Source organism: Ascaphus truei, chromosome 4 (genome assembly GCF_040206685.1).
Source record: "Ascaphus truei isolate aAscTru1 chromosome 4, aAscTru1.hap1, whole genome shotgun sequence".
NCBI classification, from domain to species: domain Eukaryota; kingdom Metazoa; phylum Chordata; class Amphibia; order Anura; family Ascaphidae; genus Ascaphus; species Ascaphus truei.
In genome coordinates this window covers 307,217,286-307,236,159 of record NC_134486.1, presented here as the reverse complement: position 1 = coordinate 307,236,159, position 18,874 = coordinate 307,217,286, and the positions used below count along the sequence as shown (strand labels likewise).

The following is an 18,874-nucleotide window of genomic DNA, read 5'->3' as shown; positions in this document are numbered from 1 at the left end:
TGCTTATTTTCATGCTATATGTTTTGGGGCTGCGAGACAGGCTTAACTAATGGAGATGTGAACTAATTGCATAGGATTTCACAAGAAATACTCCCAAGTGAATGGAAGCTTTGTTCCCCCCCTGTGTTTGGATCATTTCCTGATGAAAAGGAACAGGCACAATAAAGCCTATTATAATTTCACATTATAAAGCCTCCTAATTGTGAACCTCTGTGAACGTCCGTGTTCAGGGCCCCTTTGAGAGGTTCCCTCTTGTGGATCTTCCGGAACATTGGAGTTCCCTGACTCTTCTTCTTCCATTGATATCTCCCCATCCAACTAGGATGACGGCCATTCCAAATCCCCCTTCTCCACTCGGGGAATAGGGAGTAAATGATTCCGATGCCAGGTCTTCAGCTGGCCCTCCGAGTCTTTAATGCGGTAGACTGGAAGGCCGGGCATTTGAGTAGCTACCTCATACACTCCTTCCCGCCATCGGTCAGCCAACTTATATTTCCCCGGTACTCCCAGGTTACGGAGAAGCACTACATCGCCAGGTTTAATGTCTGTGTTTAACTTTATGATCATACCGCCTTTTATTCCCGGCATTCGGTTTTTCGGTGGACTTCTCGGCTTGTAGGTAGGCCCATTGCAGATTCTCTTGCAATCGCTGCACATAGCGGAAATGTGTTGTATTATGCACTCCATCGGTGGAGACTCTCAACCGTATGTCCACAGGCAGTTGTGCTTCTCGGCCAAACATGAGAAAGTAGGGTGAGAACCCGGTGGAATCGTGTCGCGTGCAACTGTAAGCATGCACTAATGTTTCCACATGCCGACTCCATTCAGTCTTTTCCACCCCCGTTAATGTGCCTAACATGTCTAGTAAGGTACGGTTGAATCGTTCCGGCAGTACATCCCCTTCGGGGTGGTATGGAGTAGTGCAGGACTTATTGATATGCAAGAGTTTCAGCAGTTCTTTTATTAACTTGCTTTCGAAGTCTCTTCCTTGATCTGAATGGAGGCATTGAGGAAGCCCATAATGCATGAAGTACTTCTCCCAGAGCACCTTGGCCACCGTAATGGCTTTTTGATCTTTGGTCGGAAAGGCCTGGGCATATCGGGTATAGTGATCCGTGACGACCAACACATTCCCTATGCCACGGCTATCAGGTTCGATACACAGGAAGTCCATACATACTTAAGTCTATGGGTCCCGTACTTTTTAAGTGGCCCATTGGGGCGGCCCTGGTGGGTAAGGTCTTCTGCTGAATACACCGCACACACCGTCGGCAGTGATACTTTACTGCTTCGCTCATCTTTGGCCAGAAAAACCTATCTGTCACTAGTCCAAAAGACTTGTCTACCCCCAAATGGCCGTGTTCATCGTGTAGAGCCTTCAGTACCAAGTACTGTAGTCTTTTTGGCAGTACTAATTGTCTTCTATTCGGGTGATTATGATACTCCACAACTCAGTATAGCAAATTGTCTCGTATTTCAAATTTGTCAGCTTCCCGCATTAGTAGACCTCCTACATCCCCCGGGGCCTGTCGGAGGAGGGCGGGCGATTTTGTCAGATGGCATAACGAATGGCCCCTGCGACTGGGTCTTGTTCTTGGTATCGTACCATATCTTTCCAGGCGATGATCTTGTCTGGAGTAACATGCATACCACTGGGGTCTCGATAGGCTTCCGGGATAGCGTTTGATGTACACCTTAGAGAGTCAGCCACTCGTAATTCGGAGAATGCAGCTTGGTCATTGACTATGGCAGCTGTACCACATAGGGCCCTTTTTCCGGGTCTCGGAATTTCTTCCCACTGATCTTCGTCGGGGGTAGTGGCCAGCCCTGGTCGCCTAGACAAGGCGTCCGCTCCAATGTTCAGGAGGACTGGCTTGTATTTCAAGGTGAAAGTGTAATTAAATAGAGCAGCAACCAGCGATGCCTGGCCGTGTCAAGTTTGGCGGAGGTCATGATGTAGGTGAGGGGATTATTTTCAGTCCGCACCTCGAACGACACACCGTACAAGTAATCACGAACTTTGTCCACAATGGCCCACTTGAGGGCCAAGAATTCGAGTTTGTGCACGGGTAGTTCTGCTCACTGGCAGTAAGACTGCGGCTGATATACGCTACAGGTCGCAATCCCTCAGGATACTTTTGATGTAATACTGCTCCTAGGCTGTTGAGGCTAGCATCCACATGTAGTATATATGGTTGTTTGGGGTTGGCATAGGCCAGCACGGGGGCAGCCATCAGACTCTGTTTCAGATCCATAAAGGCTTGTTCACACTCGGGTGTCCATTTGTCCCCGAAGGACTGTCGGGCAGATGTGGCCTTCCGGCCTGTGTCCTCCGGATATATTTTGAGGAGGCCATTGAGGGCTTTGGCCCGTCTGGAGTACCGCTCCACGAACCTGCGATAGTAGCCGCAGAACCCCAGGAACGACCGCAACTCCCTCACATTGTCAGGGTGGGGCCAATTGACAACAGCTTCTATCTTGGCAGGGTCCATGGCAATTCCTTCGCCGGACACTATGTGTCCCACGTAAGTCACCGAGGTGCGGCAGAAACAGCATTTTTCCAAGGAGAGTTTGAGCCCTTCTTGCGCTAATTGGTCAAGTACTTTCAAGAGTCGAGCCTCGTGCTCTTCCAGGGTTTTCCCGAAGACTATGATGTCATCTAAATAAATGAGGCATTCTCTGGGGTTCAAGTCACCTAGAGTCTTCTCCATTAGCCGCTGGAAGGTGGCGGGGGCACCATATATTTGCTGGGGCATATGTGTGAATTGATAGAACCCTAGGGGGCAGACTAACGCCGTTCTCTTGATCCTCAGGGCTCATAGGTACTTGGTAGTAGCCGGACCGAAGGTCCAGTACACTGAACCATTGGCTCCCATGTAGGGTATCCAGGATTTCTTCTATGCGGGGAAGATTATACTGGTCCGGTACCGTTCGATTGTTCAGTGTCCGGTAGTCAACACATGACCTCACGGCCCCATTCTTCTTTCGCATGACCACTATGGGTGCGATTAAAGAAAGAAAAAAGAAGATTGGGGTACCTGATCCGGATCTTCATGGCATCGGATGATGTTGGAGGGCTTCAAGGTACGTGAGCTTCCTGTTACCCCGGGAGTCGGAGGGCCACCGCTTCTAATGGTAAGTAATATATTGAATGTTTGTAAATGTCTCTTTTTACAGGTTTATTCATTGGATGTGTTTTTTGATTTTTGGGGGGAGGCACATTGACTGATAATATATTAATCTGTACCACTTTAGGGTACAAATTAATACATTATTATGACAATATTTGGGTGGTATTTCTGGCTTGGTATTGCTGTTGCTTTTTTTCATTTCAGTTTATTATGTGGTTGTGATTGTTTGTTTTTTCATGCTTAATGGTAATAAAATGTTTGCGATTGGTGTTCGTTTTTAGTTAATGTTGTATTATTACTGCTTTTTATGGTTATTTTAGAAATTTTTAGAACTTCTTTCTTTCTATTTTACTGTTTCAATTAATTAATGTTGTAGTAATTCATTGTTTTGATTGGTTAGTGTTACTATTCATTTTGAGCTGGTTTAGGAATTTATTGGTTTGATTGGTTAATGGTTTAATTAATTCATTGTTGATGTTGTTATTGCTTGTATTGATTGGAATAGCTGGCTACTGTTTTTATTTAGTGAATTGTGGTTTTTTGGGGTTTAGTTATGTTTTATTATTGTGTGTCTTGTGTATTAATGTATTGTAATTAGGGTGCCCATTGAGTGCTATAGAGGCTTATCATGTCCATATTATTATTATATGGGTATGATGTACCACTATAGTACTCAATGGGTACAGGGTGGGTATAGTCAGTCAGGGGTGGGTGCTTAGACCTCCCGGGTTTGTATCGGGTCAGGGTGGGTTAACCCCTTAATGACTATAGCGGTTAGTAACCGCTAAGGTGATTAAGGGGTTAGGGGCCATTAGAATGTCTTTATTATGTATATATGCTTTCTTGCTACGGAGGACAGAGGGACCTGCTGTTGTGGTAAGTATAACTGTATTTATTTACTTTATTTTTGTATGCTAATGCAGTGTTTAATAATGGGCAAATAATCTATTATCCATATCTGGATAATAGTTATTTTGCCCATTACTGTACTGTATGGGTTTGGGCAGGGGGGGGGGGGGGGGGCGTGAATTGATGTTTATTACAATATTTATTAATATACATTTCTTTCATAGTGTAGATGTGCAGGGGGTCTCCGGAGCTGAACCACGTTTGTTTTATGTCCGGGGACCCCCTGCTTCCCAAGATACACGACCCTTTATGGGGTGCCGGTATCCCTCTGCATTGAAATGTCCCGCGTCACGTGACCGGGACATTTCCATGCATAGGAGATACCGGCACCCCATAAAGGTGCCTGTATCTTGGGAAGCAGGGGGTCCCTGGACCTGAAACCAACGCGGTTCAGCTCCGGAGACCACCTGCATATACACTGTGAAAGAAATGTATATTTAAATAAATAATTTTCGGGCGACATTTCCGCTGGGAGAGGTGGATCTCTCAAAGCCACTCTCTCTGCAGCAGAAATGAATCGCCGGTTTAGGCCTTTTCAGAGGCTCGATGCTCTCGCTGGCAGCAACTCGGCCATTTTGGGAATTTTGCTATCACAGGTAATCGAGCCTTTCTGAATACCGTGATAGCAACACCCAAAAAACCATCATTTTAAATGCCCTGGCGATAATTTTGTTCAACCCTCTCTGAATGAGGCCCTTTGTGTTTAGATTATAGTCTTTAGGCATTGATATTACAATATTTACAAGTTTTGACAATTTAGCAATTCTTGTTAAATTCTATCAATAACAATCAAAGTTGGGTCCATGAAAATTGACATGAGGCATTGGTTTGACTCTTACAGCAATATATAACGCCTTTTTGTATATATGGTGTTAAATATTGCTTAATATTAATTTGTATACTGATTCCAGGGTATGACTGCCATTATGAATTGGGAATAATGTAATATTTAATTAATGCTCATTGCTCTAATACTATTCGGATTACAATACACCATATTATTATTATTATTATATCACATTCATAATTGTAAGCATTTTTTTTTTCCAGCATGACATTTATTACTGTGTCTAATGGTTGTATATTTTTAACTCTTAACTTTATTTCATTTCACCCAATCTTGTCCACTTATGTTTTTCTTACATATCAATTGTTTGCACATGCTGTTTGTATTAATTATAATTGGGGCGAGAGGTTTATGTTGTACCTCCTCTCTCATTATTCTCCTTGAGAAAGCGCGTAAGTGGGTGTGAAATGCGTAGGAGGAGGATTCTTTCTGTCCATGGACATTGTATGTTTTTTATGTATGTGTAACCCTTCTATGGTACCCCACCCGACATGAGATTGGGGGGTACACTCCTTCTGGTCACTCTGAGTGGTCTGGGTGCTGTGACCTGCTGGTAAACAGGAGGGCTGAGGGCTCCGCGGTGTTGTGGGGAGAACCAGGACAGGGACAGGAGGTGGTGTGGGACAGGGTACCTTGCTCTCTCTGGGTGGTGCAGTGCCTCCAGCCAGTAGGGATCCCCTGGGGTCTCCAGAGGAGAGACCCCCACTGACACTCCATTCTCCTCACACCAGGAACAGTGATACACACACACAGCAGCTTCTTTCTGTGGTTCTTTATTCAGAGCAGCATACACAGCATACAGCAGAACATCATAGGCCTGATCTGGCTCTCTGCATTTCTGCTCATGGCAGCTTAACTTCCCCTCCCTCCTCACCCAGGTGGGGCAGGAGGGAGAGAACTCTTCTTGGCTTGCTCTCTCTCTGAAGACTCCTGATCACTAACTGAATTTGGGAATATGTCTCAATTTGAATATCCTCAGGGAGTGTTTCTAGCTTTGAATCATTACAACTCAAAGCTGGATACCGATTGGCTCACACACACATCAGGGGGTGTTCCAACCCATATCCACCCTTTGGATTAACACATTCAAATGTTGCTTAGGTCTGCCCCTGAATATTGCTACATACTCAGAGCTGAAATGCAAAACAGACCAACTGGAGGAATTAACCTTTCCACTGCCTGTTCTAACAGGACTGACAGAGGAAAGGCCCAGAATTAGCAATAGCTGCCGAAGGCCAGGCTATATACTCCCTCTGGTAAAACTCCAACCGTCCCGGCTTGGACTGCAGCAGGTATAACCCTTACCTTGCTGAGCAACACCTGTAAATTACATGAGCTGAAATGCAATAACTCCTATGCACTCCAGCTTGACAGAACTGACATACTCACTACTGCATGGACACAGATACATGGCAATACAGTGACTAACTAAACAGAACCATTTCTACTACAGCAGTAATAGAACACATTAATAGTAATGAGCAGGCTTCCTGATCATTCTCCCAGTATCATTAGGTAGATATGGGAACTCATAGCCCATCTTTTTGAACCTATGAACTATTACTCGGGCTGCTCTACTACATTTCACCAAGCTTCTGTCAGTAGCAGTATCCGGCAGCACCCAGAATATAGGACCTACCCATACAGGGGTCCCTTCTGCCTCCTCTATGACAGGAGACAAAACATTTTCAGATTGCATTGAACTTATCCCCTCATCATCACAATCCCCCCAATGCACAGACCCTTCCAATTGCATAACAGACATAAAATCATATTGTCCATAGGGAGCCACGGGGCTTCCAGGTGAAGAGGGCCTGGGGGTCAAGGGTCGCACCTTGGGACTGGTGTTGGATGGGGAATGCGGGGCAGATGACTCAGGGACTGGGGCCTCCGGTGACAAGGGGCCAGCACCAAAGTCTCTAGGGGCACGTTCAGGGCATTCTCCCCGGGAGGAGCAATGGCACAGTCCTGGGTCAAGTTCAATTTGCCCCTCCCTATGCTCTTACAGCAGCGGGCTTCAGCCAGCGCCTGGGCCTGAAGGGCCTCCCGGGACTTCTTCCACTCCCTGCATGTCAGGAGGAAAGGATCAACCGGAAGGGTATTACTCACCGGAGTGGCCTGGATCTCTCTGGAGCTCACCCGGCCGGGCGACTCAGCGGCCATGTTAGCTCCCAGTGGTGGAGTAGCAATGGTAGTCGATGCAGTCATCAGGGGTGGTGCCGGCCGGCACTTCTCCTGCTGACACCGCAGATACAGCTCCGCAGCTTTCTGGGCTTGATCCCAGCGGGGGTCTGTAGACAGGATATGCAGCTCACCGCCATGAGTAGCAGGGCAGATCCCAGCCGCATCGGGTACGTGGGAGGCATCGGCCGATACCTCTGTGGTGTAGCACCCACGCTGGCAGCATGGATCAGATGGAAGGCACCAGCAACAGTTACTGGAACTGACAGCTCCACAGCATACTCGGGTACGGTGGAGGTAATGGTAGAGACCTCAATGATGTCATCAGCCTCTGTGCTGCTGACAGCCTTCTCAGCACACAGGCCCAGTCTCTCATAGTGGAGCAAGCAAGGCAGCCTGGCAGACACAACCACCAGTGTTTGAAGTGGAAGTGCATCTGGCCCCTCACTTCCTGTTGCTCCGTGGAACACACTTAGCTCCTCCCCCTGGTAGATAGGATAGTCCAATCCAGAACAAGCAAAGTGGGAGGGGTTTGAACAGTTCCCGCACTTTCTTGCAAGCTGAAGATCAGCACAAGCTTGCAAAATGCAGAAATCCTTGCAGAACAGCACATGGCTTCCCTGGTAAGGCGGGAAACGCCATTTTGAGCACAAAGAGAGTCCATGCGGCCCCCAGAAGAGCTGGAGCCGCCATTTTGAGAGCACAAATTACATGACATCCCTGTAGGAGCAGGAAACGCCATATTGAACATAGTCCAGCACAGTGGGGTCTCCGTTTGCATTCAGGAGCCACAAATACATTTCTGTCCCTGAAATCTTTGAGTATCACGCACCCTGGGGTAGCATCAGGGAACGCCTCGCACAGGGATGGCAGTAACTCTTACTGCTGGGTGCACAGGGACCTACAGACATTCTCCATGTAGTCCCTGCCCCCTTACCTCTCTCTTCGTCGTGGGATGCAGAAGGGTGGCCACACTTCCCTGGTGAAGCCTCAGGGACCTGCCTCCCTTTTCTTCTTAGATGGGGTGCACAGGGATCATAGGCGTAATCCCCAGAGTTCCCTGTCCCCCTCACTCTCCGCTGTGGGTACAGGAGGGTGGCCACACTTCCCTGGGGACGCCTCAGGTCAGTCGCCCCTGCTGCAGTGCCATTAATAGGCAGCCAGCTCCCTGGTGAAGCCTCAGGAACCGGCCCCTATTTTCTTCTTGGTAATGTAGATGGGTGCACAAAGGTCCCTATGCAATCATAGAGCAGCCTCTGTCCCCTTGAAGTGCATGTAAAGACGTACGCTCCCTGGTGCATAGCCACCAGGAATAGTCCCACAGCAAGGTCTTCTTCATTAGGATAACCCCCTCCCTGGGGGAGCTTCAAGGAGGGGTTCCCTCACGGCAGAGTCTATGGCTGCTGTTCTGTGCTGCATACAAAGTCTTTGAAACTGCTGCATGGTCTCCTCTGTCGTTGAAAACCTGTCCCGTTGAAAAACCTGTCCTGTCCTGGGGAGCAGTCCTCATATCTCAGCAGTGCCTCCAATTGTAACCCTTCTATGGTACCCCACCCGACATGAGATTGGGGGGTACACTCCTTCTGGTCACTCTGAGTGGTCTGGGTGCTGTGACCTGCTGGTAAACAGGAGGGCTGAGGGCTCCGCGGTGTTGTGGGGAGAACCAGGACAGGGACAGGAGGTGGTGTGGGACAGGGTACCTTGCTCTCTCTGGGTGGTGCAGTGCCTCCAGCCAGTAGGGATCCCCTGGGGTCTCCAGAGGAGAGACCCCCACTGACACTCCATTCTCCTCACACCAGGAACAGTGATACACACACACAGCAGCTTCTTTCTGTGGTTCTTTATTCAGAGCAGCATACACAGCATACAGCAGAACATCATAGGCCTGATCTGGCTCTCTGCATTTCTGCTCATGGCAGCTTAACTTCCCCTCCCTCCTCACCCAGGTGGGGCAGGAGGGAGAGAACTCTTCTTGGCTTGCTCTCTCTCTGAAGACTCCTGATCACTAACTGAATTTGGGAATATGTCTCAATTTGAATATCCTCAGGGAGTGTTTCTAGCTTTGAATCATTACAACTCAAAGCTGGATACCGATTGGCTCACACACACATCAGGGGGTGTTCCAACCCATATCCACCCTTTGGATTAACACATTCAAATGTTGCTTAGGTCTGCCCTTAAATATTGCTACATACTCAGAGCTGAAATGCAAAACAGACCAACTGGAGGAATTAACCTTTCCACTGCCTGTTCTAACAGGACTTACAGAGGAAAGGCCCAGAATTAGCAATAGCTGCCGAAGGCCAGGCTATATATGTAACGGGTATTCCCCCCCCAATCGCAGATATAGTGTGGGTGCGGAAAACATACTGTGTTACCAGGTGTGGTGCGTTACCTGTTGGCTCACAGGAGGGCTGAGCTTCCGCCACGGGGAACCTGGGGCAATTATATCATGAGTAACCCTGTACTCGGTGCAGCGCCTCCACCTGCGATGGTTCCTAGCAGAGCAGGAATTGTTCCTCGCAGGACACATACAATAACCACATACACTGTATGTATAATAACCAACGACTTTTACTGGTGAGCATATGAACCAATAACCATCAATAGAATAACAGGTGTCCCTCTCTAGAGGAGACACTAACTAATCTGACACGTATAACTCTCCCAACTTCACCGGGTGATCCCACCCCGTGTCCAGTAATCCCCCACACAATGTCCAGCACTCTATAGAGAGCGGATATGTGTGACTGCGCAGTCACTAAGGAAACTACTAGGTCTGTTGGTGCACGTGTAGATCAGAGTTACCTGCCGAGCACTCCAGTGCTCGGGCCTGCAACGGACTTCACAAAGGATCTGCCGCTTGGTGATCTCCATCTGATCTTGTGGTTCGTTGTCCAGGGTCCGCCAGGGGCGATCCCATCCTGGAGATTGTCTCTGTCTCTGGGCCCAGACTTGAGCCCAAGTCTCTTCACGGGAAACGCAGCGTCCGCTGTGTCCCTATCTAATTCTAGCGCTACTGTGACAGGATCCCTAACCTAGGGCCTGTCCCTGTAGCACCACAAACTGGGGAGTGAGGACCTCTCTGGGACCTAAGGGGTTAATAGCCTGCTCCGCTCCCCTAACTCTTTCCAGTCCTGACTCTAACTAGTACTCCCAGCGCATGCAGCAACGCACTGCAACCTGCTGGGTGCGTACAGCAAACATGCTGCACAAATACTGTGCCTTCTTGTCAGACCTCACAGCACTGTCAGCCGTGACCCTGACAAGACAGCACTCACTACGGGCAGCATCCCTACCTAGGGCCGTACCTAATCAATTACCCACTAACCTGGTGGGGAGTTGGGGCCTACCTGGGATATGGGGGACCTTACGCGGTGCAGGAGCTTCACTCGCTCCCTGCACCCTTCCTTCCCCTTCTGCTCCCCAGCTCCAACTACCGTAAGTGACAGGGTCCCTAACCTGAGGGCTGTCCCTGGCAACATTCACTCTACTGGGCGACTCAGAGCTATCTTGGGCCTTGGGGGCTGCTGGCCTAGTGCAGGGAGTCACTGACTCCTGCACCCTACCTCCTTCCCTTGGCTGCTCCTGGGTATGACTGCCTGCGTAGCTGCAAGCTCATGAAATATATCCTATCTCTCTCCAGAGCAGTCCTGCAGCCCTATTGGCTCCTATGAGGCACCTGGTGCCTGCCCCACTATGCCCCATGGGAATTGTAGTCCCATGGAGGCTATAAACACATTGGGGCCGCGTGCGCGCCTTCCCTGCGCATGCGCGAGTCCCTAATGGCTGCTGCAACCTCTCCTGTTTTGTCCCTAACTGTCTCGCTAGTCCAGCGCATGCGCGACTCCGTCGGACCGCCGGGGGCTTACTGCGCATGCGCGAACTGGCGCAACATAGCGGCGCCCTCACAGCCCTGCTCCAGGAGCGCCGGGACCTCGGCAACGTGACCGCGGCCCTAACAACGGGCCGCTCACATCCCCGGGAACCCCCGAGCAGGAGCCTGACCGCCCTCACCCCTGCGATACGCTGGCGGGGCCGCCATTGGACTCGGCGGCACCCGCGATCGCCAGCTAGGTGAGGGGGGTGCTGACAGGCAGGGGAGACCTGGCTACATGTAGTTTAAATAAATGGTTTTTTAATTCCTTTTTTGGCTGGTAAGTTCTATTTTTTCTAAGGAGTGGCTGTTCTTCTGATCTTCTGTTTTTGCTGGAGTTCTTGTGGATCGGAGAGACGCCGCAGAGGGATGCCAAATACTTTATTTAAGTGCACTGCATGGCCATGAAGAGAGGGGAACGGTGAACGCTTGTGAGTAGAGTTGATTACTCCACACCGGACAAAGAACAATACTCAGGTTGTCTGTGACGGATGCAGCTGACTATGCCGTGGAGGAAAGAGCCTCCATCTTTGGCTTGAAGTCAGGTATTTGCAGGTCCACACCCGGTCTCTTACCCTCATTCTACCTCGGATATAGTGCCTTCAACTCTATCTATGCTCCGTTTTTACTTTAAATCTCATTGGAATTGATAATATTTCTGTCAGTGTACTCCTAGAGTTCATAGTCGGTTTCTCTAATTAATATAAAGACGTACAGTACTCTGGCAGTGTTTGGACCCTGTTGATTCCACTGTTCCTAATAAATGTAGCAGATGCACTGTGTTTTGGGTCATTGTCTTGGAAGAACCAGTGACCTTATGGCAAAACATCTAAAATGTATGGTGGTGGTGGTGGTGATGCTGCCATCTGTGTGATAATGACCTCCTGAAAGTATACTTCATTCATGATTCCTGAACAAAAAATGAAATATGACATTGTTATACAGGTAGTTGATGGAAAAAGAATAAAGGGACAGAATCACATTCAGATACAGAAACCAGAACGTGCTTACCAAACCTTCAAATTTATCTATGGGTCCTGGTCCAAGTCTAGAGATTACCCCCCACACATAAACCTTAAGTGGATGCTTCGGTCAAGGTTTAATGGATAAATAATTTCTTTTCCAGAATGCCATAGTGGAAAATCTTAACAGGGCAACTCATCCGAAAATATAACATCCTCGAACTTTTCTCCACTATCAATACATGCACATGCTTTGTCAACTTTTTAAATCTTGTTAACATCCCTTATCATGGGTTACGCACTCTGCAATAAGAGTAATAAGTGTAATAAGAAAAAAATATGTTAAGAGTAAGGAGTGAAAAATAATATAATGTCCACACATATCTCTTAGCATGTGCATACATAAACTGTACAGTACAGCACTTTACCTCACACTCCAAAAATTCAGTCCAAATCCCATCTCATTAGTCTGATACTGGTCTGCAATATCATGCTTCTGTTGCAGAATATCCCGAACCTCTGCAGCAGACCATTCATCATTTTCCAGGCTGATTTTGTCCCCTACCTAAATTGCTTCACTGTGAAAGAAAAAAATTAGGAAGATGAAAAAGAGTATAGATGCATAGACATACAATACAAGCTGTATGAAAAAAAACATTAGAGGAAAAAGTGTATACATTAGTGTACTTAATTGGTTCTGACCCTGCGGACATTATTACAAACTGTTGTCTGCCCATGAGAATGATACCAAACGCAGCGTAGTGTCACTTGGATTCCTCCTTTCCCAAGCCACCATTGGATTTCCCTAGTTGTGAATCTCTTTTTGTTTGTGTGCATTATTGCTATTAGGAATGTACTGAACTACGAATATGTATTGTGTATTGAATGTATATTGCATGTTTATTTTATTATACAGTTAAAGCTGCTGGAACAGTTATACTCCTACTTTTGAAACCTTGCAACAGTTGACATCCAATCACCAATTCAGCCCCTCCCAACATTAATACCTTGTGCTGAATGTCGCCCCTGTGACATCAGCGGTACTATACATTAATTAACAGAAATTGTATGGCCATACTCATTGATCTTGATCGAACACGTGCTTCAATAATTTATCAAGTCAGCTTCTATGGATGCAAGAACCTTCTTACTGATGTACCAGTCTTAGCTCTAAGGTGCCTAATAAAGTGCAGTATACTTGCTGATGCAAGAATATGTGCAATCCCAAAAATCACTCATACCAAGACTAAAGTGGGAAAAGAAAACACTGCAGCACAAAAAACTCCAAAGGGGAAGACTCCAGGATCGATGTGGAAATAGAGGAAGATAGTCTAAACTATTGCCATTCATGTACCCAGAAAAGCTGTTTCTGCACCAGGTACCTGTACCCTAATCATCATCACACACAGCTCCTCTCACCTTAAACCCAGTACATCCCACTCCAGACCCATCTCATCTCACCCCACTCAAAGCTCAGCCCAAATCGGACCCTGCTCACCTCACCATAGGCCCAGATCTGCCCAACTTGGACCCTGCTCACCTAACCTAGGACCCCAATCACCCGACTCCCAGACCCAGCTCTGACCAACCGATACCAAACTCAAACCCCCCACAAAGTGCAGAGCTCCAGTCTAGATGTACAGTAACTGGTGCAATTATCAGATGCAGCTTTGCAATGTAAAGGGAATATGTAAAGCAAAATTGTGATGCTGCTGTACAAGATCCATGTACACCTGTGGCCAGGTCTGCCATTGCTTATGGCCTGCCATCACACCTGGAGCAGAGACTTAACACAATGGAAGAAAAAATGTACCGTGTTTTGGTGAGGCTAAATGGGGAGGGACATGGTGGGTCTCTATTCGATTATGGGTACCCAGCAGCAGGAGAGAGCAAGACATCTGGAGGAAACCTCTCCACTAACCCTTCCCCCCTTGTGCCTCCATTCAGTAGCCAGATGGTAGGAGGCACACACAATGACTAAGAAAATGATGACGCCTTTATGAATATGAGCCCACGTGCTACACTGACCGACCTGCAGGAAAGTGGAAACCCGGAGCAGTTACCTGTGCCTGTTTTTAAAAGTACACCTGCCGCATCAAGGAGTCAAAGACACATTAGTATCGCTGTCTGCGGGGATTCAGTAGACGACTTCCCACTCTCAATAATACCAGGAAAAATTTTGCATAGCTACGTTTCAAACAGGCTAGTCATTTGACCAGCTAATTTTCCAATTTCATGTGACTATTAAACATTATGATGAGTGGGCCAGAAATGTGAACTTTGATGTCGTCGGATGTTAAAAGGCTATTCCTAACAATTTGAGTAGAATTACTTTACAAGAACTTAGGAAGCAGAATTCAAGACCATGAAAGACACAATCAATGGACTTTAACGACATCAAAGCACCGTGGGCTGTACTAATAAGTGAATTAAACTGATGACTAAAAATACAACTTTTGAAAACATAGTTTTTAATACAGTGATTTTTTTTGTCATTGTTTAATTCTTGTTTTAATATTTTTTTTGCAGATTCGTCAGGCTGATCAATGTCAACACCTTGTTCATGTAGGAAATACATCCAGCGATAATGAATAATTAAGGTAATGTATGCGTTCCATTCAATTGACAATACCTGTACTGCGCATGTGCAAAAATTCAATGTAACCCATATGCGTTCCATACAGTTTACATAGAACACAGACACAGCAGCACAGAGTAATTAATGCATCTATTTCTTCTCAATTATTTTACAGGTAAAACTGTACAAGAGACAATCAGAAGATGTCGGTTGAAGAAGATCGTATTATTGTAATAAGATTGTATTATTTCACAAAATATTTCTTATTTATGTCTAAGCTCTAATTTACTTTAATAAAAATGTCATATTTTAAAAATACTTATTAGTCATCTGACGTTTTTTATGGGAGTAAGGGTTGGATTACATAGCATTTACAATAGATTAAAGATATACTAGCACACTAGCACCATCTATCGTTACTGCAGAGTACTACGTCAGCTGCCAAACGAAATTTTGGAGTCGCGACGCAAAAAACTGCAATATAAATGCATAAAACATGCAAATAAATGCCGTTGATTTACACCTTGTTTTCGATGGCACCGAAAACAGTAAGTCTGTCTACATCTATATTTCATTTCACGAGGCGATTAAGGTGGTGGAGAGCTGTGGGCAAGGTGCATTGTTTTCTAAGGTGGAAGTGGAGTCAGCTTTCAGTTTGCTGTCTGTCCACCAAGGGTGCTTCCACTTATTAGGTTGTAAGTTTGAGAGTTGTTACTTTGTAGGATTTATGCCTTACATCCTGTCTCCAATTCAAAACTTTAAGCTGGCTTCTAGAATATGTTGTGAAGCCTGTCGGGCAGCCAAGGGATTTGTAACTATTTGGACATTTTTTTGTTTGTGTGCCCGGCGTTGTGTGTCCTGGTGCAGAATCTGTTGGCTTGTTTCCAGGCGATAGTAAACAGGCTTGGAATTCCATTGTCTAGGCAGAAGACAGCGGGTCCTACCCAAGTGCTTGGTTGAGTGGAAATTTAAATAGACACTAAAAGGCAGTTTGTGCTGCAGGAGTTGGAGGGATTCTTGTTATACTGAGGCAGTTACAGTTGTTATTGGGTAACTTGAAATTCGCGGGGAGGGTAATACCCATGGGTCTAGTTGTTGCAGATGCCTGGCAGCTTCTTTGAGTGAGGGTAGGATGCCCAAAAAATTTATCAGGATTTCTAAGTGGTTAGCAAAGCTTTGGCATGCAATTATTTAGTAATCACTAAGGTAATGAAGGGGTTAACGCTTACCACCATCCTTCCATGGGACCTAATTCCCTTCCCTGAGGCAACTACCCGCACCACCCACCGACCCAACACCCACCTCCAACAAACCTACCCCCCCTCCCCCTCATGACTAATGACCAATAGCCCTACAGTATTAGCCAAATATGACTGATAGGGCTTTAGCCATTAATAAAGACAGAAGAAATACATGTATTAAAAAAAATACATTAAAAATAAATGAAAAAAAAAACATAACCTAATAAAATAATACATGTAAAACATAAACCCATAGATGGGTTAACCCTCTGACTGTCCCTTTGGCTACTTAGCCAAAATGAAAGTTTGTTACTTATCCTATCCTGGGTGAAGGCACCCCAGAACTAATGCAATAAATGGCAATTGTTCACGAACGCCAGATTAAAGGTAAGGGGGGGGCACGACACTGGGTGAGAGCAGGCAGGGGGCACAGCGCAGAAAGTTTGCACACCCCTAACTTAGGTCATATAATTGCAATAATAAAAAATGATGATTTTTTTTGACAGCTACAATTTTAACTTAAGTTTTAAGGCAGTTTGATGTATCAAAGCCTGATATTCTTATGGCTGAGACAAACAATATCTAACTGTGAATAGGTAGATATTGTACAAAAAAGGGTTTGCAGCAATTGCATACATTTACTAGGCACCCAAATTGACAAATTACATTTTTTTTAAATTAGTCTTATCACCAAATGTATTCAACAGGCATTTTTTTAACTACAGTAAATGAGGCATCATATGCCCAGACATTTTTTTATTGACAATAATAAACTGTGGACAAATGAACCTGTTCTTTTCTATTGTTGCCTTAAATGATAGATAGATAGATAGATAGATAGATAGATAGATAGATAGATAGATAGATAGATAGATAGATAGACGAAAGATACTAGGTTATATTGGCTGTATGTATGTATATATGTATATGTAGCAAAAGTCAGAACCACATCAAATGCTTTGAGGAAAATAATGATCTCATTAGTCAAGGGCATTGTACTTGTTCTCAGTAGCGAGATTAAATGTCAGCTAACTACAGTACAAACAAAAGTCATTTATACAAAGAGACCATCACTGTTAAAATCTATTATCTGGGCTCTTAGAAGACATCATCAACAATTGATTCACTGCTACAGCAAGTTACTCTTACAAATCCTGAGTTAAAATTTCAAAGGCGGTATGTTTCTTTTCATATGATGCTTACAGTACATGCATCTTCTGCTATCATGTTTTCATTTAACTTCCTTCCACACCCTGCCTTTCATTACAAAGATCATCTTGTTGAATTATTAAATGCTGTTGGACAATAGGGTGCACATAGAACAAAAGTATTTTTACAATAACTTTTTTATGGAAAATGTCAGAGAAATAATGCAAGTGGCATTAGTGTCAATCTTCTTAAAGGCTACCTGAAATATTTATTTTTCTATGGTGCTAATGTTCTTAAAAATATATTCCCACTGTTGTCATTTTCTGTTATTCCCCACCAAGTTTGGCTATGAATTCAACATGGCCATTGATATATATATACATTGTATAAAATAGTATAATTTATAGAAAGTCCTATATATTGAATAGTGTTATTAATAAGGGAATTTAGAGAGATTCCCCTAGCAGCGAGGCAGGGGGAGTTGTCATTTGATGCATTCAGTAAGAAGATATGCTCCACAATATGGTTGTTGCGTGTTATTAAAATGTCTGGTTTACCATTTAAGAAGAAGCAGAGGCCCAGCATGGGGCTTCCACCTCCATCGGGGCTGCTGGACAGCATGAGCAGCTAATCTGGTTACTGAGCCCCCTCTTTTCTGTGGAGAGTGCACATTGGTGCTCGCCTGTTCGACGGTGGCGGGGGGGACAATACCAACAATTGATGCTGCTTGCAGAGGGGCCGGTAACAGCTGGAGGCTTCTTTGCCTGTAGCCTGGTTTTTGGAAGGGGCGGTGTGACAAGGTGAAGTTATTCACTGATAATTATGCCTGGGAAGCAAACCTCTGATAGCTGAAACCAGCAGTCAGAGGGTTAACCCAGTTAGAAATACCTGGGCAATCAGGGCTGAGTTAATTGTCAGGCAGCTGTATAAAGTGCCTGACCTGAGCAGGAGTGAGAGAGACTTTTCCAAACCAGGAAGTATGCCGGTGGCTCTGCTACTCCAGCCAGAGGATTGCCACAAGCTGAAACAAGCCTGCTGGACACAGCCCTGTCTAGAAGGAACCAGTCTTCCAACCCTAGAGAGAAATTAATACTGCTGTTGAAGTATCCAGGAGGCCTTACTTGGACTCTCGGGTGGAGTTCCCAAAACACAGATAAGAACTTTTATATTTTCATGCCAGACGTTTGCATAATATTGTTTGACCTGGAAGAAGGCTAGCTACCCAGAGGAATATCTAGGGACCTACTGAATAGTTAATCTCTCAAGGGGAGTAGAGTTTTATTTTATGGTTTGGTTTACTTAAAGGGAGGGTGTGCCTATTAATTGTCTGACTGTGGAAAATAATCCACTGAAGTTAAAACCTTACCCACTGTTTGGGAAACTTCTAAACCCCACTGTGAGGCCGTCCTCCACAGGTAGTGTTAGAAGTGGGATTTGGACGGCCCCTGCCTCTAAAGGATCACACTAAAAAAAGCACAGCAAGCTAAGAGGCAAGCCCAGCAATCTAAGAAGCGGGCCCAGCTACCAGAAAGACAGGCCCTCCAAACAGAAAAGCTCCTCCAAATGCTATCTTGAGGTCCAGCCTCAGTCAGACCAGAGATCCCACATAACCCGCTAGTGATGCTACCTAAAATGAAGCCGAAAGAAGACCCAGAGGCATTCCTCATCACTTTTGGAAGGGTAGACACTGCCCAAGGCTGAACAGTTGATCTTTGGGTAACGACTTTGGCTCCACTCCTTATAGGAGAAGCTCAGTCCGCCAACCAGGCTCTACCAGCAGACAAGGCTATGGACTACAATTGGCTAAAGGCCGCCATTCTGGACTGCTTAAGCTCACCCCAGAGATCTCCTGCCAGCAGTTCCGGTCCATAAAATACACAATAAGAGACAGACCCTGTATCATAGAACACCGCTTAATGGTCTTATGTACCAGGTAGATACAACCAGAGTAGTGTACCAAGACAGAGATCCTGGAACAGTTTGTGCTCAAACATTTTGT

General features: G+C 45.8%; 1 long non-coding RNA gene across 1 annotated transcript in view; it reads left to right on the top strand.

The window, feature by feature from the left end:
- The window catches only part of LOC142492106 (uncharacterized), a 72,769-nt gene extending 58,005 nt beyond the window's left edge, over positions 1–14,764 (top strand). The window contains exons 2-3 of the long non-coding RNA XR_012800744.1: positions 14,437–14,507; positions 14,661–14,764. This is a non-coding gene — a long non-coding RNA (uncharacterized LOC142492106). The remainder of the gene's footprint in view (positions 1–14,436; positions 14,508–14,660) is intronic.
- The last annotated feature ends 4,110 nt before the right edge of the window (positions 14,765–18,874 follow it).